Genomic DNA, 26,573 nt, shown 5'->3' with positions numbered 1-26,573 from the left:
TAGATTAGATACACAAATGTCAAACAACGCCACTGCGCGTAAATAAAATTGAAAATATAATTTTGACAGCACCTCTCCGCACGCAAGTCAGATGAAGACTCGATTGCACTTCCTGCACTTCCTGGCTTAGGACTACCTTGTCCTTTCCTGGTCTTCTGAGTTAGCCATAGAAGCTTTCTTTTAAACCTATTAAATATAAGTACAAAGGAAGAAATACGAGTAAGGTGGTCCTTCCTTTTCAACAAATTGTTGATGTACAGACAAGAGTGTAGGTCATATGAGGTGGCTAAAGAATATTTTGCAAGGTTTAAAAATTTAGGGCAATTGCTCAGGTTGGCAACTGAGCACAAAAGTAAAATTTTGTGAATGGTTTTCCTTTGTGAATGTTATATTTATGTAATGTCAAGCATTTTAAAGTTAATCTTCATTGTTTTGTTTTAATTGCCATGTTCCTAGGACTGTAGTGTATTAAAACCTACTTATGTCCATCCATTTTCTTTTAAACAGAGAGGAGTTCTATGTTTCCTAGCTTCAATAAATTTATATGCAATTTTGAGACCAGGGTTACAAAGTAGGTCAAAACTTGCAAATGGAACTATGGTATGACTAATTAATTTGTAAGAAATGTATATCAATTTAAAGATTTAAAAAATCATGTAGAAAACAAACAAGACAAATAAATAAAAGTATCCCTTTACAACCATTTAATGAAGTGTAACAAATGTAGATCATCCCTAAGATTGAAATGAACAAAGCTTCAATTATGAATCTGTTTTCTTTACTCTTTCCTTTTTAATGGGAACTTTCTTTGGATTTTTTTCAACCAAGTAATAACAGTAGGGACAGGATCAGGTATAAGTGACCTTCCATTTAGCCTACATACCCAGGGGAAAATCATGCAGCTATACTAATAATTGGTAATTTTTTTTTATTCATTTTTTTATTTACAAATAAAGTGAACATACCCCTTGATGCCTTTTTTATGTTCTTTACAAACATAATAAGTGCTTCAATTGCAAGTTTTTGAGCTCTTGAATATGACCAAAATATACCCAAATAGTTTTTGGGTATAAAAAAGCTTAAAACATTGGTCTCAAACCTACTGTTTCATTAGTCATCCATTTTTTAAATGTTGTATAATCTATGAGCACTGATTCTCTACAATTAAGTTGTATTAATAAATTATACAATATTATGCTGTTTTTCTTCTTCTTTGATGCTAAATTTTCAATTAAAGTATGTGTTTTTGTTTATTTTTGACAAAATAATGTATGTTTTTCACTGCCAAAATTTGTTAGGTTAAGTAAGGTCAAAAAGTACTTAAACTTGAGCTAGCAATATAAGCAATTATTCACTTTATTTTTAAGTCAAAATATGAACAACAAAAATTTACCCCTAACATGCCTAATTTGCAAATATATAGCCCAAATTATATATTTCCAATGTTTTCTGCCACCTTTTACTTGTTTTTCCAGTTCTTGTTTTGCCACAGTTGCTTCAATAAACAGGTACTAGGGTGGAGGGATAGATTGGCAGAATCAATAGTAAATATGTAATTTCAGCTATAGATTTCCATATTAGGAGGGTTGGGGCTAAAGTAGAGTAGGGCTGCATGTAGAATATGTTAGCTATAATTATTATGTAAATTATGAAGAAGCATCTTTTTTTTTACATGTTTTCTTCTATAGGTCTACAGGTCCTTCTCTTGGCTTATTCTACATCAAGCATTATATCACCAGAGAAGAATAAGTAGCAAAAATCTATATATACATAAGCACATGTTATTTAACAATGACTTATCTAGTGCTTAACTATGACCCTTTAGTAATATTGATAAGAAATGAGTCACAGAAAAAGTGAAATTTAGTGTAAATGACAATCAAGACCTGGATACTGGCTCAAGGGGGCCAAAAACAGGGCTATATAATTGGAGTTAAAAGAAGGTGGTGATTTTTTAGTGAAAAAATACTTCCCTGGCTAATTTAGGACTTTAAATTGATTAGCCCACTGAAATTTTCCTATCCTATGCAATTGAAATATTTTTCCCTTTTCAGATCAATAAGATACTTTATCACAATAAAAAATATCCAAAGCATCTGGAATGGAATGACTAAAAAAGGCAAATGAAAACCACAATTGTATTGTGCAACTATGCTTATGAAATATTCCGCCAAATTGCATGTACGCGTAAATTGCTTGTATCGTGCAACTGTGCTCATAAGATATTCTGCCAAATTGCCTATTCGTGTAGTTGCTTGTATTGTGGAACTATGCTCATGAAATATTCTGCCAAATTGCTGTTTCGTGCAATTGCTTGGACTGTGCAACTATGCTTATGAAATATTCTGCCAATTTGCCTATTTGTGTAGGTGCTTGTACTGTCCAACTATGCTTATGAAATATTCTGCCAAATTGCTTGTTTGTGTAGTTGCTTGTATCCTGCAACTATGCTCATAAAGTATTCTGCCAAATTGCCTATTCATGTAGTTGCTTGTATCGTGAACTATGCTCATGAAATATTCTGCCAAATTGCCTATTTGTGTAGGTGCTAGTATCGTGCAACTATGCTTATGAAATATTCTGCCAAATTGCACGTTTGCGTAATTGCTTGTATCCTGCAACTGTGCTCATAAAATATTCTGCTTAATTGCCTATTTGTGTAGTTGCTTGTATTGTGCAACTATGCTCATGAAATATTCTGCCAAATTGCTTGTTCTATTACCTATTAGTAGACGGCCGTTCTCGTCAGGGTATCGAAGCTAGAACATACATGAAAGAGGAAAATGCTACTTGGAGTATCCTGGGCACTTAATTCGATAGTTTTACCAGATAATTCACAGTAAGTTTGACAAGGCTTATGATCTCCATAAAAAAAAGTGAAGTGTATTACTTTTAGTTTAGTGATTAGATATTTTACACTTTCCTTCTGTGTAGTGGCAGAGGCAATTGCATTCTTTGCAAGATCGCACATTTGCTTTTTCTGATACTAAGAAATTATTTTAGCCGCAAGCCTTTTGGCATTAACTCTTTGAGCAGCTTCCTCGGCTGTTTCTTCTGTTGTAGGATTTGGTAACATTCTATCTTTTTCAATTTTTTTAATTTGTTAATGTTCATTCTAACATTGACAGTTGTAAAAATCTTCACGTACCAAGTTTGCTAAAGCTCAACAATTTATAATAAACCTCAAAATTTTAATTATCTGTTTTAAGGTTTTCGAATTACTTTAATCTATTGTCAAAATATTTCGAAATATTTATGCAATTCCCAGTTTTTACATTTTAGTTTGTTTTCCTTTTCTCCTTTATTTTTCAGACGTCATATGCAAACCCTCACGACGAAAATACATACAACTTATTTATATATATATATATATATAGAAGATATAATCTGGCGTAACAGACATAGTGTAACAGACATAACACACTTACAACTTATTATATATATACTAGCTGTTGGGGTGGCGCTTCTAGTTGGAGAGTTGCTTCACCCCCCCCCCCAAGCCCCCCCGTGCGCGTAAGTCGTTACGCGCCATATTAGTTACGCGCCATTGTAGTTGTATCCCTGTGTACCACCTATGAATATAGATAGATTTATATATGTGCTTTGAACTACGTAAAACTTGCGAATATACAACATTCTTGGCTTTCCCATTGTCTTTGCATATACAAAGCCTTATGTACTAATAATGACGTCATTTGTAAACGCTCTTTTTACAAAAAAACAAACATGCATTCAGACAACTCGTTTTTATATAGATAGATAGATAGATAGATACAATACAAATTAACTGCGTAAAACTTGCGAATATACAACATTCTTCGCTGTCCAATTGTTGCTGCATATAAATAGATTGTCAGGTTTACCGACCCTCGAACATGCAACGTACAATTGTCAATGGGAAAAACAATCAGTATTAAGATCTATACCACATTTTTATAATGATTGACCCTGAGCTTTGTTGATGGTGATTGTAAATGCTAATTGAATTGGGAATTGCAATCTTTTAAATTGAAAAGGCAGATCCGTTGGAATCATGGGAATGCGAGGAATAAGAATAGCCTCACCCTCAAAAGGCCCTGTCAAGATTGTGGCCTCTATTACGTTTTCCATTGTTTTTTTTTACGGCAAGTCGCGTGCCATTGCAAAGCTTTGGTGGGTTGATATTTCTTAACAGTATTATTGGTACGCCTATTTTTAGTTGTAGTACGTGTAGTGGAAACCCTGAAAGATCCACGGAATTTAAAAATTCAGATGGATAATTAACCGCCTCAAAACTTTGTCGACTGACTTGTAAAGGACTGCCTGGTCTCGAATCTTGGTCAAAACAATATTGTTGATTTCGTGGACGTCTATATTTTTGGGTGCATCAGTGTATTTTATGCGTATCAGTAGGCATCAAATCGATGGCTGTTTTGAACAGACGCACTAAATTATTATTTTCGTGGAAAAGATGTTGCAATTGGGAAACGATTGTCCTTTCAACGTTGGGAGAAATTTCGCAACGTGTATTCAATTCAGAATTTCTATTACTGATGAAGTACAATTGTAAAAATTTATGATTCTCGCCTGAGAATGGTAGAAGGGACCCTGCTCTATGATAAATTTGCCCTTTTACTTTGAAAGTAGGCATACATTGATCTTGATTTTCGATTTGGGCACCAAACGACGTCATTTGGAAACATGAGTTATATTTTCTGATGTTTGATAAATTAGATTCTGACGTAGTTCCAGTAAGCAAAGTCTTCAATGGCTCTGGGGGTGCAGCCATTAGAGGAAGTTTAACTTTCCCTGAGGCGCAACACATTCCCACTGTTTCACCATTAAATTTCAAGGCCTTGCAATAGGGAAAAAATTTAGACATAGTCCCGATTTGAACACATCTACTATAATCATCGACTGGGCTGTACCTTAATGCCATGCGATAATTTTCAGGTTGCTCTTGTGATTCCTCGGCACGCTTTCTTTTCTTACTTTCTCTATCTGCTGCAAGCCTGTTTGCACGTTGCTCTTGTGATTCCTCGACACGCCTTCTTTTTTCACTTTCTCTTTTAGCTGCAAGTCTGGTTTCGCGTTGCTCTGGTAGTTCCTCGACACGCCTTCGTTGACGTAAATTGCACATTCCTAATCTAGCATTATCTCTTGAAGCCGCAAGCCTGTTTTCACGTTGCTCTTGTGATTCCTCGACACGCCTTCTTTTTTTATTTTATCTTTCAGCAGCAAGTCTGGTATCGCGTTGCTCTGGTAGTTCCTCGACACGCCTTCGTTGACGTAAATTGCACATTCCTAATCTGGCCCTTTCTCTTTGAAACGCAAGCCTGGTTTTGTTTTTTGGTGTAAAATAGCAATTACAAAGAGAATGAAAGTGTATGCAAGCGAAATACCAGTTGAACGGAGCGTTAAGAGTAACCTCCTTTCTGTTTCAGCAGCATTTGCCTGTTGTGCTCTATCTCTGTCACTTTTCAAATGCCACCATGACAATCCAAATATGAATACAATCACAATTAAGTTCATAACGAGCAAAAAAAAATATGTTCTATCTGTATCTTTTATCAACTTTTTAATTTTGCCTTGGTGTAATCCATTTTCCTCTTTCATCAACTCAACATCGTTTTTCAATAGCTCTTCGATCTTTTTCAACATTTCTTCCTTTTCACGATGACAGACCTCATCTTCTCTTCTTCCGTTTTCAAGTAACTCTTCTACCGTAGCAATATGGTGCTCTATTGCTCTCTTATTCCTTTTTGTTAACTCACTTTTCGCAGTGAAATACTCAACAATTTCATGAGATAATTCATCTTCACGAATTTGATATTTCATGTTTTGCATTTAATATCAATGAAACACTGAAACGTGTAAAGAAGCTAGAAAGTAACAAAAAGCAAAATTAATATTAAAATTTACCTGTATTTTTCTAGTTTGAATTTTACAATTAGAATTATTGCTCAAATACCATAGATATTTTTGTAGTTTACGTAATAAATTTATTGATCCTTAACTGAGACCTAAAATAAATTAAAAAACATTTTGAAATTTTATTTTTGCCATTGAAATATAGCACAACGTTACTGATATGAGCACTATATGAGTTAAAGCTAATAAAAGTTTGGTTCCTAAAAATAATTATAACTTTGAACCGAAATTTTTTTTTTATTTTAAATTTGTCAAGAATTACTCTAGTTTCAATTCAACAATCAGATTTGTTGTTAACACCCTAAAGGAATCACTGTATTTTATCTATATATCTTCTATATATAAAAATAAGTTGTTTGTGTACTGACGTCATGTTTTTCGACTGTTGACTGACGTCATGTTTGTAGATCTTTTTAATTGGATGTCTCAGTAAATGCTAGTACTATATGTACTTTTTTCAATACTAATCCTTTTTTTAAAATTCTAAATTCTTATAATGCACAAAATAATATATTGTATTATATAAAGTTGAAATTAATTATATTGAAAATGTTCAGGAGCTAGTGGTAAATCTTTATGTGAAGTGTGTAACTTACTTGTATATTTTAAATCAACTTCGCAAAGGGAAAATATATTTTCCTTATTCATTTCTGACTAAACATAATATTTCATTGTTGGTAGCAGTCTGAGGTTTTGATTTCTTTTAGATGGATGAGTATAATAATAAAGATAGTCTCTGTCAGGTAAATTTTGTGACATTCCCATACCATTTAAATTATTAGCATCTAAATACAATATATAATCTGAAGATTTTTGTTTTTGATTAGAATTTTCGTATATTTATTATTTGCTGTAGCATATCTTTTCATTCATTCAATAAAAATTTCTCTTTCAATAAAAATATACATTTCTTTGTCAAAAAATAATGGAATTCTAGCTCTAGAGTGTTTGAGAAAAGGCTTCCCGGGTTATTCCTGGTGCTGAGAAGCTGTGCAATGGATCTAGTTTATAATTATTGAAACATAAATTTCCAAATTTTTATCAACATCTGATAGAATAATCACATCACTTTTTATTTATTTGCTAGTGTAATATAATAGTTTTTTACATTTAATTAGTTTCCTATTGGATCTAAACAGTTTTATTCTTAGAGATCCTTCTTCAGAAATATTTTTCCCTGCTAATCTTGAACTGATTTGAACTGTTTTTCTTTTTACTTGCTGTGTAAAATGTAAAGGAATACCTGGCCTTAAATTTCATAGATTCAACTAAAAGTCTTTGAGGCATCTTATATCAAAATACATCTGACATATTTTAATGTTTTTTTTTAGATGACATAGGACACCATTAAAGTTTTGCATTTGCTTTACTAAAAATATCTTAAGTAAATACAATCCCTGATGGAGTTTTGTCGATACCTGTCTTAAAATTTATTTTTCTAAATAAAATACATATTGTTTTTGGGACAGCAGTGAAAAATGGGAGCAACTATGACTTGAGTTGTTTTGTTTTTTTTTAATATTTTCTCTTTCCAAATAATTTTTGTTCTCTGGTGACATTTGTGTTCCTTCCTAAGTGGCTGGCACTCTAGGTTGAGAATCTTTTATCCAAGGGGCACAGGTTTAATTCATGGCATTAGCAGTTTATTTGGTTTGGGACAAACATCAGTGATGTGACTCTGTAAGTTCAGCCAGAATTGGCCCAAACTTAACAGCTTACCTAGAGAAATCAGGGGTCAGTAAGCAGGAAGGGCATGCAAATGCATAGGATGACTGGCCCCTAGCTTTTCAATTCAATTCAAATTCATTTTATTTAAAAAACATTCGACGGACAGAGCCGATTATTAGTTTTTATTGTCCTACACACACAAAAATTCGTCGACAAGTCAAAATTAACATTCACAAAATTATAATATATACAATTAACAATAATAATTGTCACATACACACGAAAATAAGTCAACAAGTATACACAAAATTATAATATATACAATTAACAACAATAATCCGGATTAAAAAGTCGACCCAGCATTAAACAACTTAACAAACGAGGGCACAAAACTAAGCTCATAACGAGCATGTGACGCAGTCACAGGTTGAAGTTTTGGTACAGGCTCTGCAACGGCCCTGAGTGGCCTTACCCGTGCCGGTTGATGTTGGGGAGGAAGGATATTTCGGTCTATAGGGCTGGACAAAATTTTATTACCAAAGGATAGGGCTAGTTTTAAACGACGAGATTGAAGGGTTTGAAGTTGAAACTGATTAAGGAGGGATATGTACGGTATTTTTGGGGCTTTTGAGATTACTAGGAGGGCACGGTATTGCACCCTCTCAACCCGGTCCGACTGTTCCCTAGTCAGCCCGAAATGCCATACAGGGCGACAGTATTCAAGTGTGGAACGTATAAAAGAGAAATAGATGCGTAGGAGGTGTGGTGCAGGGATTCCATGGCGAGCCAACAACTTCAGAGACCTGATGGCCAAATTAGCTTTTTTTAACATGCCATCAACATGTTTATTCCACTTCAGATCTGAAGTGATATGAACGCCGAGCAGTTTAATTTCGGTCACGTGACTGGCGCTGGGAATAGGTGGATTAAAAACTGGCGCAGATTTAAAAAAAAGAAAATGTTAAAATTACAGATTTATCAAAGTTGACAGTCATTTTGTCCACCTTTGCCTCTTGACATATATCTTTCATTAATGAACCTGCTCTGCTTGGTAGGTTTTTTCGACAACATTCAATGAGCGACAGATCGTCGACATACTTCCAGCGGTCATCCAGTGTTGTTGCCAAATCATTTATTATGACAAGAAACAAAAGTGGTCCCAAGAGGGTACCTTGGAGAACTCCACAAAAAATGGGCAGTGGGTCGGAGTAGGTGGACTTATATTTTGTCCGTTGACATCTACCAGAAAGAAAACTAGCAATTAAACGCACAAGGAATGAATCTACACCTAGTCCAAGAAGTTTTTTAACAAGAATATTATGGCAAATTAAATCAAAAGCTTTTCTTAGATCTATTGCAATAAGATTAATCCAAGAATCTGGTTCATCGAGTTTTTGCAAAATACTGTCAATTATACTTACTAAGTAATGAGATGTAGAAGTGTTTGGCATATTTCCAAACTGCCTTGGATCAATTCTGTCCAGAATACGGTCTTTCAGCCATGCTGCAACAAAACTTTCATACACTTTGCTAAAAATGGGTGTCATAGTGATCGGTCGGACACCCGAAAAATCATTGGGCGCATCTTTTTTTGGTATTGGTGTAATGAACCCATTTTTCCAAATTGATGGATACTCACCTGTTTTTGTCACCTGATTAAAAAGGAGTGTTAGGGGGCCACTAAGATAATCTGGAAATGCTTTGATGAGATCAATGGGAATATCTACAGGGGTAATGCTTGTTCTTTTAAGCCTTTTTAATTTGAAAAACACCTGGGACTCTGATATCAAAGGGAAATCAAAAGACTCAGGAGGAGGGGTGGGTATTCCCACGCTCAGCAAAGGCGGGAGGGATTGCAAAATGTTACCCAGATGTTTATTAAGGGAGTCGGCTGTTACGACGTCATCTGCATCAATGCCAAAATCGACTCCTTTTCCACCTTGCCCCTCATCCTTTTGATTCGGTTGTACGACTGGCTTGGTTTGGACTCGAACAGATGATTAACTTTACGTTCTACATATTTGTTCGCGTGTTTTCGAGTGACTTTTCTTAGTTTGGCTTGTTGGGTATTACCATGACGGAAAAGCCATCTCTTTTCCATTACCATTTTCTTAACTTCTTGTGTAATATATGGTCGATCTGACGAGAAACGTTTTGTTGACTTCTCAGGAAAACAGGCCTTGTAATTATGAAGCAAAGCTTCTTGGAAAATAGTAGCTTTTTCGTTGCTACTTTTAGCATCTTGGAATTTTTCACATTTCTCGCAGCTTAACCATTGGCCAAAAGTCAGAAGTCCCTCACTTGTGATTGGTCGACTGATAGTTACAATTGTAGTGTAATCGATTTTAATGGAACAGGTGGGGTTAAGTTCAAGAGAAAAGTTGTAACTTCCTCCAACTGGAGCCCCGGTCGTAGGTATGTTGTAAAATTCGTGCATATTTGTGGAAATTAGGTCAAGGGAGGTGCCACCTTTGGTTGTGGGAAAATTGACGAGCTGCTTCAGGCCGATTCCGGCGTCCAGGTGATGGAGCTTTAATTCATTGGCATCGCCCATCATGAAAATTCCGCATGATGGGTATTTGCCCAAAACAAAATCCGAACTGAGTTGTAGCTTTTCTACGAATGCTTGGCGGTATTCACTCGTCTGACCCGGCAAGTAATAATACACGCAGAGATCAATACCAGTGAATTTCCGGGGGAGACGTCGTGGTTTTAGAATGACCCACATTATTTCGTCGTACTCAGTTAAAAAAGGGACATCAAGTCTAGCTGCTTTAAAAATTTCATGGGCATAAATAAGAACTCCCCCACCTTTTTTCCCCAGTAGATGGTCATCAGGTCGTATTTTTATAAACTCATCAAAACCACCTATTTTCAGGAGTTCTGGGTTTTGTCGATGAACTTCAGAAACCATTAGGACAGATGCCTAACTTTGTTGCCTGAGCTAGACTTTCTAACTCAGCCACTTTATCAAAATTTAAACTTTCAGCATTTGCGTAAATAAACCTAGGGAAGGAAAAACATCAGAATTATAATACTTTACCTTAGTGGTGTTTGATGTTCTTGTTGTAGGTCTTTGTAAGAATATGTTATTTCCCTGGTGGGCGGGGCTGTCATCAGGATTACCCACACCAACCAGGGGCTCAAATTTATTCAGTACTGGAATTTCGGCTGAAACGGAAGAAATTGTGTCCTCGCCATTGGGGGCTGTGAGGGTGGACAGGAGGGGGGAGGTACGGGGATTTGAAACTCTGTCGGGGGGCTCGGGGACGTTATCTTTTGTGGGGGATAGAAAAGTTGATGTTGCTAAGGTAGTGGATCCGGAAAAAAACATTCCGACCGACCGAGAAGGCGCAACACACGCTTGGTTGGGGGTATGTTGATGTACGGGAGGGATTGTTGGTAAGGGGGGCCACGCAGGTCCGCAAAAGGTGTAATCGCGATGTTTTTGAATTCGTAACCCCCGTCCAATTAAGTTTTTTGATGCCGGGTTTGGATCCAGAAAAGCATTTTCCTGTCGATTGGTGTGACTGGAGCTACGTCTTTTTGATGTACCGCAACACGCATGCGCGAAAACACATTCTTTTTCCGTACATAATAAAACACAACATAAATCAACGTGGTCTTAATTACACTCATTATTACTGCAAGTTTTCGAAATAAAACGCGGACATATATGTAAAAAACGCCACTTTTTTCTGTGCTTACAGAAACCACTTTCATTAAAATACCGACATATCTTGTTAAATTTGGGAGCCTCTTTCACAAAAAACCTGCATATAATATTACATCCTTTACTGGTTAAGGGCTTGCGCTTAACTTTTTGTTGAACTATTTTCTCGAAAACAATTAACGGTTCATCTTCAGTCGGTTGAATGTTACGAAACTTATTCTCGTCAGTTAACCTTACGTCAGCTAATTTAACACTTTCCTGAATCTCGTTATCGAGGATCATTCTCACACTGCATGCACTTTTTACGTCACTTAATGAGTTACAAATCTGATTGCTCGGGGCTTGTATAGAATTATTCATTTCAGAGCTAAAGGGAGACGAGTGTAATTTCACGGGCGGCGTGGGTGAAAGGATTTCCAACTGATTTAACTGCATCATTAGGGTGTCAATAATTGTCGTTTTTTCGTAAGTTAAGTTCTGAAGGTTACGTAAATCAGATTGGAGTGATTCGTGGGCGTTTCTTAAGGGTAATAGTTCATTTTGAATAGCTGAGAGTTGATTCTCAAGAACGGAACATCTGTTAGTTAAAGCTGAGACTTCATTAACGCATTCAGAACAATTCGTGCATGGAGTTTTATCCTCACTGCTGGGCCTAGTTACTGTCTTAGTTTTGGGATTAGAATTCCTTGGTGTGACTATGGGTGTGTTTTTGACAAAGGATCTAGGTCTAGGGCTCGCTTGTGGCGTAACTTTGCACGGAATTTTCATACCGCTAGTAAATGAAGGTGAAGTGGAGAAGTCACAATTTAAGCACAACCATACCAGTAGTTTCTCTCTTGCTCCAAGCGTGATCCTTGCACACTTAGGACGCCACCATTGACTGTATTTGGTGCACTGAACTGTCCCACTAGTTGCTGGGTTTCTACATTCAGGGCAGTAATATTTAGTCATAATTAACTTGGAAAAAACTAGGTGTTGTGTACTAGGCTGATTGGGAGGAGGACTACCTCGAACCCGACCAACTCGTCTTTACCTGGGGTAAAAACCACAGAAATTCTCTACCTGCTGTGAGGAGATTCAATATCCAAAATAATCCTCAAGTTCATATTTTTGAAACGAAAATCATAGATTAGATACACAAATGTCAAACAACGCCACCGCGCGTAAATAAAATTGAAAATATAATTTTGACAGCACCTCTCCGCACGCAAGTCAGATGAAGACTCGATTGCACTTCCTGCACTTCCTGGCTTAGGACTACCTTGTCCTTTCCTGGTTTTCTGAGTTAGCCATAGAAGCTTTCTTTTAAACCTATTAAATATAAGTACAAAGGAAGAAATACGAGTAAGGTGGTCCTTCCTTTTCAACAAATTGTTGATGTACAGACAAGAGTGTAGGTCATATGAGGTGGCTAAAGAATATTTTGCAAGGTTTAAAAATTTAGGGCAATTGCTCAGGTTGGCAACTGAGCACAAATGTAAAATTTTGTGAATGGTTTTTCTTTGTGAATGTTATATTTATGTAATGTCAAGCATTTTAAAGTTAATCTTTATTGTTTTGTTTTAATTGCCATGACCGTAGGACTTTAGTGTATTAAAACCTACTTATGTCCATCCATTTTCTTTTAAACAGAGATGAGTTCTATGTTTCCTAGCTTCAATAAATTTATATGCAATTTTGAGACCAGGGTTACAAAGTAGGTCAAAACTTGCAAATGGAACTATGGTATGACTAATTAATTTGTAAGAAATGTATATCAATTTAAAGATTTAAAAAATCATGTAGAAAACAAACAAGACAAATAAATAAAAGTATCCCTTTACAACCATTTAATGAAGTGTAACAAATGTAGATCATCCCGAAGATTGAAATGAACAAAGCTTCAATTATGAATCTGTTTTCTTTAAACAGACTGAAGGGGCAAACCTCCAAGCTATGACAAATTCAATCTCACTTGTGGTCTCTTTCCTTTTTAATGGGAACTTTCTTTGGATTTTTTCAACCAAGTAAAAACAGTAGGGACAGGATCAGGTATAAGTAACCTTCCATTTAGCCTACATACCCAGGGGAAAATCATGCAGCTATACTAATAATTGGTAATTTTTTTTTATTCATTTTTTTATTTACAAATAAAGTGAACATACCCCTTGATGCTTTTTTATGTTATTTACAAACAAAATAAGTGCTTCAATTGCAAGTTTTTGAGCTCTTGAAAATGACCAAAATATACCCAAATAGTTTTTGGGTATAAAAAAGCTTAAAACATTGGTCTCAAACCTACTGTTTCATTATTCATCCATTATTTTAATTTTGTATAATCTATGAGCACTGATTTTCCACAATTAAGTTGGATTAATAAATTATACAATATTATGCTGTTTTTCTTCTTCTTTGATGCCAAATTTTCAATTAAAGTATGTGTTTTTGGTTATTTTTGACAAAATAATGTATGTTTTTCACTGCCAAAATTTGTTAGGTTAAGTAAGGTCAAAAAGTACTTAAACTTGAGCTAGCAATATACGCAATTATTCACTTTATTTGTAAATCAAAATATGAATAACAAAAAATTTACCCCTAACATGCCTAATTTGCAAATATATAGCCCAAATTATATATTTCCATTGTTTTCTGCCACCTTTTACTTGTTTTTTCCAGTTCTTGTTTTGCCACAGTTGCTTCAATTAACAGGTACTAGGGTGGAGGGATAGATTGGCAGAATCAATTGAAAATATGTAATTTCAGCTATAGATTTCCATATTAGGAGGGTTGGGGCTAAAGTAGAGTAGGGCTGCATGTAGAATATGTTAGCTATAATTATTATGTAAATTATGAAGAAGCATCTTTTTTTTACATGTTTTCTTCTATAGGTCTACAGGTCCTTCTCTTGGCTTATACTACATCAAGCATTATATCACCAGAGAAGAATAAGTAGCAAAAAGCTATATATACATAAGCACATGTTATTTAACAATGACTTATCTAGTGCTTAACTATGACCCTTTAGTAATTTTGATAAGAAATGAGTCACAGAAAAAGTGAAATTTAGTGTAAATGACAATCAGGACCTGGATACTGGCTCAAGGGGGCCAAAAACAGGACTATATAATTGGAGTTCAAAGAAGGTGTTGATTTTTTAGTGAAAAAACACTTCCCTGGCTAATTTAGGACTTTAAATTGATTAGCCCACTGAAATTTTCCTATCCTATGCAATTGAAATATTTTTCCCTTTTCAGATCATTAAGACAATTTATCACAATAAAAAATATCCAAAGCATCTGGAATGGAATGACTAAAAAAGGCAAGTGAAAACCACAATTGTATTGTGCAACTATGCTTATGAAATATTCTGCCAAATTGCCTATTCGGGTATGTGCTAGCATTGAGCAACTGTGCTAATGAAATATTCTGCCAAATTGCATGTTCGCGTAATTGCTTGTATCGTGCAACTGTGCTCATAAGATATTCTGCCAAATTGCCTATTCGTGTAGTTGCTTGTATTGTGGAACTATGCTCATGAAATATTCTGCCAAATTGCTGTTTCGTGCAATTGCTTGGATTGTGCAACTATGCTTATGAAATATTCTGCCAATTTGCCTATTCGTGTAGGTGCTTGTATCGTCCAACTATGCTTATGAAATAGTCTGCCAAATTGCTTGTTTGTGTAGTTGCTTGTATCCTGCCACTATGCTCATAAAGTATTCTGCCCAATTGCCTATTCATGTAGTTGCTTGTATCGTGAACTATGCTCATGAAATATTCTGCCAAATTGCCTATTCGTGTAGGTGCTAGTATCGTGCAACTATGCTTATGAGATATTCTGCCAAATTGCACGTTCGCGTAATTGCTTGTATCGTGCAACTGTGGTCATGAAATATTCTGCTTAATTGCCTATTTGTGTAGTTGCTTGTATTTTGCAACTATGCTTATAAAATATTCTGCCAAATTGCTTATTCTATTACTTATTAGTAGACGGCCCTTCTGGTCAGGGTATCGAAGGTAGAACATACATGAAAGAGGAAAATGCTACTTGGAGTATCCTGGGCACTTAATTCGATAGTTTTACCAGATAATTCACAGTAAGTTTGACAACGCTTATGATCTCCATAAAAAAGTGAAGTGTATTGCTTTTAGTTTAGTGATTAGATATTTTACTCTTTCCTTATGTGTAGTGGCAGAGGCAATTGCATTCTTTGCAAGATCGCACATTTGCTTTTTCTGATACTAAGAAATTATTTTAGCCGCAAGCCTTTTGGCATTAACTCTTTGAGCAGCTTCCTCGGCTGTTTCTTCTGTTGTAGGATTTGGTAACATTCTATCTTTTTCAAAGTTTTTCAATTTGTTAATTTTCATTCTAACATTGACAGTTGGAAAAATCTTCACGTACCAAGCTTGCTAAAGCTCAACAATTTATAATAAACCTCAAATTTTAAGTATCTGTTTTAAGGTTTTCGAATTACTTTAATCTATTGTCAAAATATTTCGAAATATTTATGCAATTCCCAGTTTTTACATTTTAGTTTGTTTTCTTTTTCTCCTTTATTTTTCAGACGTCATATGCAAACCCTCAACACAAAAATACATACAACTTATTTATTTATATATATATAGAAGATATAATCTGGTAACAGACATAACACACATACAACTTATTGTATATATACTAGATAGATACTATAGATAGATAGATAGATACAATACAAATTAACTGCGTAAAACTTGCGAATATACAACTTTCTACGCTGTCCAATTGTCGCTGCATATAGATAGATTGTCAGGTTTACCGACCCTCGAACATGCAACGTACAATTGTCCATGGGAAAAACAATCAGTATTAAGATCTATACCACATTTTTCTAATGATTGACTTTGAGCTTTGTTGATGGTGATTGCAAATGCTAATTGAATTGGGAATTGCTATCTTTTAAATTGAAAAGGCAGATCCGTTGGAATCATGGGAATGCGAGGAATAAGAATAGCCTCACCCTCAAAAGGCCCCGTCAAGCTTGTGGCCTCTATTACGTTTTCCATTGTTTTTTTTACGGCAAGTCTCGTGCCATTGCAAAACTTTGGTGGGTTGATATTTCTTAACGGTATTATTGGTATGCCTATTTTTAGTTGTAGTACGTGTGGTGGAAACCCTGAAAGATCCACGGAATTTAAAAATTAAGATGGATAATTAACCGCCTCAAAACTGTGTCGACTGACTTGTAAAGGACTGCCTGGTCTCGAATCTTGGTCAAAACAATATTGTTGATTTTAAAAAAATATCATTTTTGGACGTCACTAAATTACAGAATTCAGCAGGCAGTTGTATACGTCCTGAAATTGAGTCTACTGGGAGCTTTCCGTTTCCAATTGCAAGCAATTGATCTGAAAATGTTTGACCAGAGTCATCGTTTTGCAATCGGACACGCATATTTGTAGTTAATTTTAATTTTTTTTCGTGTGCCCATAAATTAGAATTTTTCAGGCAAGCATTCATTTCGTCTGCAGGGGTTGATCTAGGTATTATATGTAATGTTTGCCTGAAATCTCCCGCAAGCAATCTGGCTGAACTTACAGAGTCACATCACTGATGTTTGTCCCAAACCAAAAAACTGCTAATGCCATGAATTAAACCTGTGCCCCTTGGATAAAAGATTCTCAACCTAGAGTGCCAGCCACTTAGGAAGGAACACAAATGTCACCAGAGAACAAAAATTATTTGGAAAGAGAAAATATTAAAAAAACAAAACAAAACAACTCAAGTCATAGTTGCTCCCATTTTTCACTTCTGTCCCACAAACAATATGTATTTTATTTAGACAAATAAATTTTAAGACAGGTATCGACAAAACTCCATCAGGGATTGTATTTACTTAAGATATTTTTAGCAAAGCAAATGCAAAACTTTAATGGTGTCCTATGTCATCTAAAAAAAAACCCATTAAAATATGTCAGATGTATTTTGATATAAGATGCCTCAAAGACTTTTTGTTGAATCTATGAAATTTAAGGCCAGGTATTCCTTTACATTTTACACAGCATGTAAAAAGAAAACAGTTCAAATCAGTTCAAGATTAGCAGGGAAAAATATGTCTGAAGAAGAATCTCTAAGAATAAAACTGTTTAGATCCAATTGGAAACTAATTAAACTTAAAAAACTATTATATTACACTAAAAAATAAATAAAAAGTGATGTGATTATTCTATCAGATGTTGACAAAAATTTGGAAATTTATGTTTCAACAATTATAAACTGGATCCATTGCACAGCTTCTCAGCACCAGGAATAACCCGGGAAGCCTTTTCTCAAACACTCTAGAGCTAGAATTCCATTATTTTTTGACAAAGAAATGTATATTTTTATTGAAAGAGAAATTTTTATTGAATGAATGAAAAGATATGCTACAGCAAATAATAAATGTACGAAAATTCTAATCAAAAACAAAAATCTTCAGATTATATATTGTATTTAGATGCTAATAATTTATATGGTATGGGAATGTCACAAAATTTACCTGACAGAGACTATCTTTATTATTATACTCATCCATCTAAAAGAAATCAAGACCTCAGACTGTTACCAACAATAAAATATTATGTTTAGTCAGAAATGAATAAGGAAAATATATTTTCCCTTTGCGAAGTTGATTTAAAATATACAAGTAAGTTACACACTTCACATAAAGATTTACCACTAGCTCCTGAACATTTTCAATATAATTAATTTCAACTTTATATAATACAATATATTATTTTGTGCATTATAAGAATTTAGAATTAAAAAAAAAGGATTAGTATTGAAAAAAGTACATATAGTACTAGCATTTACTGAGACATCTAATTAAAAAGATCTACAAACATGACGTCAGTCGACAGTCGAAAAACATGACGTCAGTACACAAACAACTTATTTTTATATATATAGATAAAATACAGTAATTCCTTTAGGGTGTTAAAACAAATCTGATTGTTGAATTGAAACTAGAGTAATTCTTGACAAATTTAAAATAAAAAATGTTTTTTTCGGTTCAAAGCTATTAAACCAAGCTAATGCTTCAATAATTACCACACCCACTCTTATCACCTTTCTTGTACAGTAGCTTAATTTTGAAATCACTAGGTTTTTTTCCTTTTTCAAAAATCATATTCATAATCTTCAGTAACTTGTTTCTAACTTCAGAGTCACCATTTCAAAAAAATGAATTTACCACACTATTAACACCTGGGGCCTTATTAGTTCTTATTCTTTTAAGTACTGTTGCTAATTCTTCCTCACAATACAAATCTTGATCCGCATCGAAGGTATCACAAACATGTTAATTTTCATTGGCATGTTTTCCTGCTACTCTTTCTTGGTATACCATTTTCTCAAAATGTATTTTCCATCCCTCTTAACTCTTTACTTATCACTATTTGTTGCCTCATTCCTATTTTCAACTGGTAGAAGTTTGGATTGACAACCCCCTCTCAATTTTTTAAAATGCCATTAAAATATTTGACTATTTTTTCGTCTATTTGCATCTTCCAGATCCTTTGCAATTTTATCAATAGTATTCATTTCACGGTTCCTTAGTTCATATTTTAATTCCTTTTCTAATTCTGTTAAATTCTTTATAATGTCATATAATTTATCAGTTAGAAAATTCTTGTACAAGCCCCTTTTCTTCTCAATTGAACATAAAGCTTTTTCAATAATATGTCTTGCTGCATTTCAAACTAGTATATCATAAATAACTGTATATCATAAGTAACTTCACAAATTGTTTTCCTAAGATTATTCCATCCATTTTCTGGAATGTCAAATTTTAAACTCTTCAGTTTAGTATTCAAATGTTTCTGGAGTCTTTCTGTCAAATTCCTATTTTGGAATCTACCAACATTATAACTTACATGGAGGTAGTTCCCATTCCTAAATTTCTGCATTAAATTAACCCTAATTATTAACCTAATTAATTAATTAATTAACCTTAATTAACCTAGACAATACTAGACTCTGATGTTAACCTTTAACATTAATAACAGCGCTCCTATATACCCTAGTATTTTGTGTTGATCTTACTAGTCTCTGGTTTACAATATCACAATTAATAAGGTTAAAGACCAAAATCTTGACAGCTGAAAATTTTGAGTAAACTACGAAAAATATACTAATACAGCTTCTTTATTTCAGCTCCCTTAATTCTGTATTGTTGAGTACTTGTATCTATAGATATGTAAAGTACATGCAAAAATAACTGTTAATAGATGACTGTTATTCTTATATCCATTTTATAAAATTTCGTTGATTTACAGTTTTGTTGATTATTTTTATAGTCGTGGAATCATGTGGTCCAAATGTATTGACAACTCTGTAGATCTTTCTGTAGGTGGAGTGAAGTTTTGCCTGAAACCCTAAAAATTACTTGTTACACATTATTTTTCTAACTTCCACTGAGAGGTCGTTCCTTTGAAAATGGTGTAAGAGGATAATCAATTTATCATCTACACCTCGCTTGAATCTAAATAGTTTTGCTGGACTTTTCCTGCAGAATGGTTGCTGCATATTTACAGCTTCCATCTTATATCAGTAGTAATTTAGGTACATCATAAAATATTATAAAAACATGCTAACTAGCACAAACCGTATAATTCTCTGCCCTACTGACTGTCTTTTCTGGTGAAACTCCCTTGAAGAAGGTGAAAATGATGAAAATAAAGTTCATTCTTGAAACTTTCTTAACCCTAGGCCCCATTTCCAATATAACTCTAGAGAAAAATTGTTATTTATGCACTCTTTTGCAGATGATTTAAATTTTTAAAGAAAAAATAGCTGAGAGTGAAATCACATAGCACGTGTAGCCTATTAGTTTTTCCTTCAGAAGTTGTCGAACGTTTTTCAAAAAACTCCACAGTATTTTCGAATTAAATAGTATTAAAACGACAGAACTATGCAAAGCAGACTTTTTCAGAGCCTTCTGCAAAAAAGAAACATACAAAAGACATAAAAACAATATCATAAAAAATTACTTATATAATTTAAGCCTCATCAGTTTTGCCCAAAAAATTTGTAAAGAATGAACGAGAGAATTTTTCTTTTGATATGGTTTTCTTTTTTTGGTAGTTACTCAATGGATTTTTTTTGTCTGCTATGCAATGAGAAGCTCAGGGACCCTTTGCCACTACTGCTAAGTTGGGTAATAGTTCTGCTAAACAAGCCTGCAAATATGGCTACCAGAATATCGATTTGATGTCCTATTTGCCATAAATAACTAAGAAGGAACTTCATTCATCTGTAATTTTCTTGAAAATATCGAAAAACCATTTTAAAATAATAATCACACTAAACATTCTATTCTGTTTTATTTGTGTTGACACCTAGTTTGCAAATGAATATTTTAAAATAAATTAGACAAAAGCTTCTATGCAAGTTTGAAAGGAAGAGTCATTTGATTAAACCTTCTCAGTGTTTGTTTATGCTACGATATGACGTACCTATAAAGGGATATAGGTTTACTTAACACACTTACCCAGTGGTTTTTGTCCTAGTTTCTTAATTAATATCTGTTTTTATGAATGATTATTAATCATATCAAAGAATAAAGTCTTAAAATGGAATAATAGTCAAATTTATAAGTTTGGGACAAGGCTCTTGAAAAATAATCAATTATTCTGGTCGAGCTGCATGATCACTTCCTAGGCAAAGAGAATTTGAAATTTCTTTTAAGTGAATGGAAGGAGTTCAGAAGACCAAGACAGTGCATACAATTTTCTATTGCCTGTCAGTTTGAAATTTATATTCATGGCTATCTAGCAGAACACCTGTAAAAATTACTGACACGATCTGAAGTAAATGTACTGTTCATAATTCCTTATGCTCTCTAAGGGGATTTAATCTTTCTTTAGCATTTTCAAAAGGGTTCAAGCCTCTATTTGATCCCCCGGGCTCATCAAGTCATAATCTGCTTATTACGAGAGAATATACGACTCCGGTGTTGATCTGGATTTAGTTCTAGCTGTCCAGAGACCTTTTATTCTTTTCTAGATACAATGACTATGAGGCTGCAGTAGGGTAAAATTTCTATGGACACGGTCCCTATTGGTCCCTTAGTTCTCTCTAAGAACGATTTCTTATCCTAGCATACGATTTACTTTACCATTTCTCAATTGCTCTCCTTCTAATTTCTACTTTCATTTTATTTCTCAATGTTTTATCGTCCCTAAGGAGCTTATGAAACCATAACTATTGATCTTCCTTTTGGAACTCCTTTTGGTTCTGCTTAGTATTTCACATCCCTCCCTCTTTGTTATGCATTCTTCATACAGAAATGCCTAGTTCTTCTTCCTGTTTTCTTCTTTTCTATACTCTTAAGGCTAAATTTGCTCATTGAAAATAGATAATTAATATGTTTCTGTGTCTCTATCTTTTTCTTTCTTCTCTGCCGTTGCATTCTAGTTTCCAACTTCTTTTACATAAATTCTTCTCTAAATATATTGAGATTTAATTAAAGTTCTCAAAAACTTTCCCTCTTTTTTAAGATTGAGCTTGTAATTTGGAATCCATGTCTAGAATTTTTGCCTCACTTATTCAAAGACTGATCTATCATACTAACAAATCACATAGTCTTTTTATGTTTCAATTGTATGAATAAATTTCTGCTTTAGTTCCTCCTCTATGAGCAAATATATCTTCAGTTCTGAATCATGAAATATTTTCAAACTACATTTGATTCTATATTTATTTGTGCTTTGATTTACAGGTTCATTGTTGACTTATTTAAGTGGAAATTGGTCAAAAATGATTTAATTAGCCAATTTTTGTCTAAATTGTTTCTCCTCAGATAATTTGACGATATTAATGATCATTGTAGCTTGACTTTCATGATTAGAAAGCCTTATGACCAAGATGTTCCATTTTATTTGTAGATAAAGTGATTCAAAAATTATCGTAAATTTAAAGTATTCATCGATTTCTGAGAGAAAAAAATATTTCAAGTTTATAATGATACTTTTTAACAGATAAGTAAAATATATATATAGGAAATTGTTTTGTTGATTTATTATACATGATATAGCCTATTCCGATGGAGAAAGTCAAAGAGAAAATGTAAGAAACGAATAAACATTACAAAATCTGGTTAAATGTACAAAATATTAAATAATAGCTTAAAAAATGACATTTCTCCAAAGCTTGGGATATAAGATAAATACTTTTATTATACCTAAATATATCAGAATAGGAAATTTCCCTTAGAATCCATGTAACATAGGGCTAAAATAATTTTCAATTTAAACTCAAATATGCCTTGATGTGAGTATATGCAATTACTTTATAAAAGTCCAATAACATTTGATATTTTCTGACTCAATGCACACACAGCTAAGCTATGAGAGATTGGACGTATAAACTGATATAGCAATGAAAGAATAGCTTCAGTGTTTCTTTTCAGTATGAGTAGAGGAAAGTAGGTGGGATTGTTAAAGGCAGCAATCTTTGCACAATTATAGTACTGATATAAGGGTAGAGATGAAACAGCATCTCTATTTCAAAATATACCCTAATTTTATTATAATATTAGCATATCACCCAACCATACTCATTTCAGCTTGACTTGTATTGTGGGCTGCTGGCTGCGGAAAATTTCTTTAAAATATTTTGGAAAATTTTTGGAAAATCATTTCAAATAATGAGTGAAAACCCTATAACTAGTTTAACTTGACTACGTTTCGGTACTTTAACCAACGTTTGGTACTTTAACCATTCAAGGAATAGGGGTAATTGCACAGATGTCTTGCTTAAGTATGTTGGGAGACCTCAATAGCCATCTGATTGGATATTTTGACTTCCTATAGGTTGGCAATATCCAATGCCATTGAGTGGGCGAAGCATTATTAGGCCTAATGATATTGCCAGAACGGGCTGGTCCTTAATTTGTCCCTATTTTAAGGAAACTACCTTAAATCACCCTTCATTATTTTAAAGACAGCTGAAATAATAGTAAATCGAGGAAGGATAGTATCGGATTTTCGGACTTACTGAGGGTTTAAGTCCTTATGTTTTACCTACTTACAGATAAAGAACTGATATGGAAAAAATACCGAATAAGCTTTAAATTTTTGCGGTTGTTTGATAAACACCTCATAAGTGATGTTTGGAATACATTTAGTTATGGTTCCCACTATATAATTTTCAAGTTGTGTCCATGACACAAGTGAAAATAATTTTCAAGCTTTAGTTTCAAAGGGATTATCGAAAGGAAAGGACTATAATATTCTCTAATCCCCCCAAAAAGTATCTTTATGTGCTAAAGTACATTTTGTAGATGTGGGAATAACCTGTAGATTTTGAGAAACCTTCTTTTGGTATTAATTTAAAATTGCTGTCACCCCCTATATGAAAAATACATGTTTTAGTATCAAAAGAATGTAGATCATTGCTCTAAAAATTAAGATCCTTGCCATGTTTTCGTGAATTTGTGCCCGCTCAAATTGTGTTGAATTCCTTATAAATCTAATATCTTTTTATGAAACTCTTTAAATTTATAAAAAGAAAGAAAACATTTTCCCCATAGTCGAACTGATCCTTATTAAAATTAATAGAAGAACATATGTTTCCTTCTTTTGAAGATCTAAGTTTTCTCTTATAAGGTACACTTGTGTACATAAGGTATATTTAATGCTAACTTTACTCATTCGTTATATACACATGATATATCTCATATAAGAAGTATTAGGTACCTGTGTACACAAGGATTGATTTTTTCTCCCTTTTAGTATAAGAGCCAAGTTGCAAAAATAACAAAAATGGGTCATTCACCAAGATAGGGAATTAAAAGCATCGAAGCTCTCATGGACCAGTTGAGAGAATTTTCTGAAGAGGAAACCCTGCAATCTTGTAGAAAATTCTCGATATTCATGTGTGGGCTGACCTTCAAACAGCAAAATTGTTCGGGAAATGTGAGAATTGTTCAACTTAGAAAACCCGTCTTAAACAAAACTGGCATTGTCAACAGCAAGAGTATATTAAACAACAGTATCAAACTTTAAATTTTTCACCTGTGCTTCTTAATTCAAATTTAGTGATATAATAACCGAAAAATTATACGAGGTGATCAATGTTATTGAAATTTCTTCGATTATACAAAGTAGCATTGAACGAGAATTTTTCCGCCCTCTTTCTTGTTTTTCTTTTTTTTTTGATTTGAGTAGTTTTAATAGCCTTTTTATTTTATTATTTCGGTGTTTTTGCTTTTTTTTAAGACTTTCAATAATTTTTTTACAATTTATTTCTTGATGCTCCAAGAAAATTAAATAAATTTCAAAGCCGTATTCTGTGAAAACTTTTTCATATATTACGGATTAACAGCGTCGGTATCACTTATTTTTCCTTAAATTAAACCATTTCAAATAAATTGAACTATTTAAATATCTGATCTATATGAGATAAAAACCTTATCTAATAAAATTGGTAATTATATTAAACGCACTCATATATACGTAATATATCTTTTAAAGCAATAATTATTTATTCATGTATTTATTAATTTTATCTCAAAAATGGCTTTATATTTTGCAGGAGGATGGACATCTTTGGATTTTCAAGCCTTAATAATCGATTTATATTGGCCAGAGGTTTGAGAATATTTGTTAAGAGTCTTAGTTTTGGAATAAATTATGTCAGAATAATTTCAGTGTCTATGACATTTGAGAAATCACGCAAAACACACGGTTGGCCAGAAGAATAAAAAACCAAGTGTAATTAGTATATTTACAAAAGGTATTGTTTGTTTGAGATAGTTCTTTTATTTTCTTCTACTTGCTTTAATCGAAATTTCTTCCCTTTTTTGTCAAAATTCTCCCCAATCCTTTGCAAAGAAAAGTATATGTTTTTAACCAATTCCTGTTTATATCTGCCAAATTAACTACAATTTCATGTTTCACTTCTTTCCCTCCTGTTATTGCTTTCGCTGATAAATTTAATCTTTATAATCTATAAGTATACATTTAATCTTTATAAGATAGTAGCTGTTGGGGTGGCGCTTCGCGCCACCCCAACACCTAGTTGGTGGGGGCGCTTCGCGCCCCCCAAGCCCCCCCGCGCGCGTAAGTCGTTACGCGACATATTAGTTACGCGCCATTGTAGTTGAGTCCCTATGTCCCACCTGTGAATATAGATAGATATATATATATATATATATATATATATATATATATATATATGTTTTTAACTACGTAAAACTTGCGAATATACAACATTCTTTGCTGTCCCATTGTCTGTGCATATAAATAGATTGTCAGGTTTACCGACTCTTGAACATGCAACATATAATGGTCCATGGGAAAACAATCCGTATTCAGATCTATACCTCATGATTCTAATGATTGCCCTTGAGCTTTGTTGATGGTGATTGCTAATCGACCATTCCCTGAGTCGCCATCGTCATTTATATATCCCCCTGTGCACCCCGGCGTCCCCTTTGTAGTTATGTCCCTGTGTCCCGGTCGTCATTTATATTCCCTGTGTCCCGGTCGTCATTTGTGTCCCGGTGTTCCAGTCTGTGATTTCTCTTTGAGTGTCCCGGGCGTCATTTATATTCCTTGTGTCCCGGTGTCCCGGTCGTCATTTATATCCCCCTGTGCCCCCCGGCGTCCCCATTGTAGTTGTGTCCCTGTGTCCCGGTCGTCATTTATATTCCCTGTGTCCCGGTCGTCATTTGTATCCCGGTGTCCCGGTCTGTATGTACATTCGTTTTTTAGTTTTGTTTTCTCCTTTATTTTTTTCCTTTTTTCTTTTTTTTCTTTTTTAGTTTATTTAGATTTTTAGATTTTTTAGTTTTTTTATTAGTTTTTAGTTTTTTTGTAGTTTTTACCATTTTTTTAGTTTTTTTAGTTTTTTTTTTACTTATGTCCTGGTCGTCATTTATACTCCCTGTGTCCCGGTCGTCATTTGTGTCTCGGTGCTTTGTTGATTGCTAATTTATATTATATTTATATTTATATTTTTTATATTTATTAATATTTTTTTAGTTTTCTTTTTCTCTTATTTTTCAGTTTTTTCCTTTTTTTTAGTTTTTTCTTTTTTAGTTTTTAGTTTTTTTTTGTTTTTTACCTTTTTTTAGTTTTTTTAGTTTTTTTAGTTTTTTAGCTTTTTTAGTTTTTTTTATTAGTTTTTAGTTTTTTTTTAGTTTTTGCCTTTTTTTAGTTTTTTCAGTTTTTTTTAGTTTTTAGTTTTTTACCTTTTTTAGTTTTTTTTAGTTTTTTAGCTTTTTTAGTTTTTTTTCTTTTTAGTTTTTTTTTGTAGTTTTTACCTTTTTTAGTTTTTTTTCTTCTTTTGTATTAGTGTTAAATAATTCAGACGTCA

The 26,573-nt window shown here is 33.6% G+C and overlaps 1 long non-coding RNA gene across 2 annotated transcripts; it reads left to right on the top strand.

Moving 5' to 3' along the window:
* The first annotated feature begins 787 nt into the window (after positions 1 to 787).
* On the top strand, positions 788 to 25,227 carry LOC136028382 (uncharacterized). Of its 2 annotated transcripts, none has more exons than XR_010617824.1 (3): positions 788 to 2,839; positions 14,485 to 14,549; positions 24,789 to 25,227. It is a non-coding gene; the product is annotated as an uncharacterized LOC136028382 (long non-coding RNA). The 2 variants fall into 2 exon arrangements; XR_010617825.1 differs by lacking the exon at positions 788 to 2,839 and adding an exon at positions 12,242 to 12,772.
* The last annotated feature ends 1,346 nt before the right edge of the window (positions 25,228 to 26,573 follow it).

This window comes from Artemia franciscana, chromosome 6, assembly GCF_032884065.1.
Source record: "Artemia franciscana chromosome 6, ASM3288406v1, whole genome shotgun sequence".
Taxonomy (NCBI): Eukaryota; Metazoa; Arthropoda; class Branchiopoda; order Anostraca; family Artemiidae; genus Artemia; species Artemia franciscana.
The sequence above is the reverse complement of the archived record's forward strand: the minus strand, read 5'-3'. Positions and strand labels throughout refer to the sequence as shown.